Source organism: Buceros rhinoceros, unplaced genomic scaffold (genome assembly GCF_000710305.1).
Source record: "Buceros rhinoceros silvestris isolate BGI_N320 unplaced genomic scaffold, ASM71030v1 scaffold17596, whole genome shotgun sequence".
NCBI lineage: Eukaryota > Metazoa > Chordata > Aves > Bucerotiformes > Bucerotidae > Buceros > Buceros rhinoceros.
Genome location: NW_010418283.1, coordinates 13477 through 13964, shown reverse-complemented (window position 1 = coordinate 13964; position 488 = coordinate 13477). Strand labels below are relative to the sequence as shown.

Here is a 488-nt window from a genome sequence, read left to right as displayed (position 1 = left end):
AGGCTGCGGTGGGATACTGGAGATGAGACTGGTTGTCTTATTGCTTTTCTAGGGGTTTCCTCTCTGGCAGCAGATAGCTCAGCAACTCCATAAATGCCTTTGTTTAGGACCTGCCCCATTAAAGCATGAACTTTAACCCTTGGAGCTGTGACCTACAGCAGCTCAGGAGCTGCTCCCCACTCCCCGCTGTCAGGGCAGGAGAGAGGAGTGGAGAGCCCGGCCAGGAGAGGTGAGTGCTTGCTCGGCCACCAGCACCGTGACCTGCCTGGGGTTGTGTGTCACATCCTCAGGCACGTGTCTGTCTTCACAGGCATCAGGAACTTCCATTAGTTTCGACGTAGGATGATTCACAAGCTGAAATTTAACCAGGCACTGAAATCCCTGGTGATGGGGACTCCCTGCCCAAACTCAGCCTTACCCAAGCTGTCCTAGTTTAAACTCTCAGGGCAGTAAAACACCCAGACTCCAGCCAAAAAAAAAAAAAAAGC

At 52.3% G+C, this 488-nt stretch overlaps 1 protein-coding gene across 1 annotated transcript in view; it reads right to left on the bottom strand.

The window, feature by feature from the left end:
* Positions 1–488, bottom strand: part of LOC104495515 (lymphocyte-specific protein 1-like) — a gene marked incomplete at its 5' end in the record, with an annotated part of 13154 nt that overhangs the window by 12203 nt on the left and 463 nt on the right. The window lies entirely within an intron of this gene.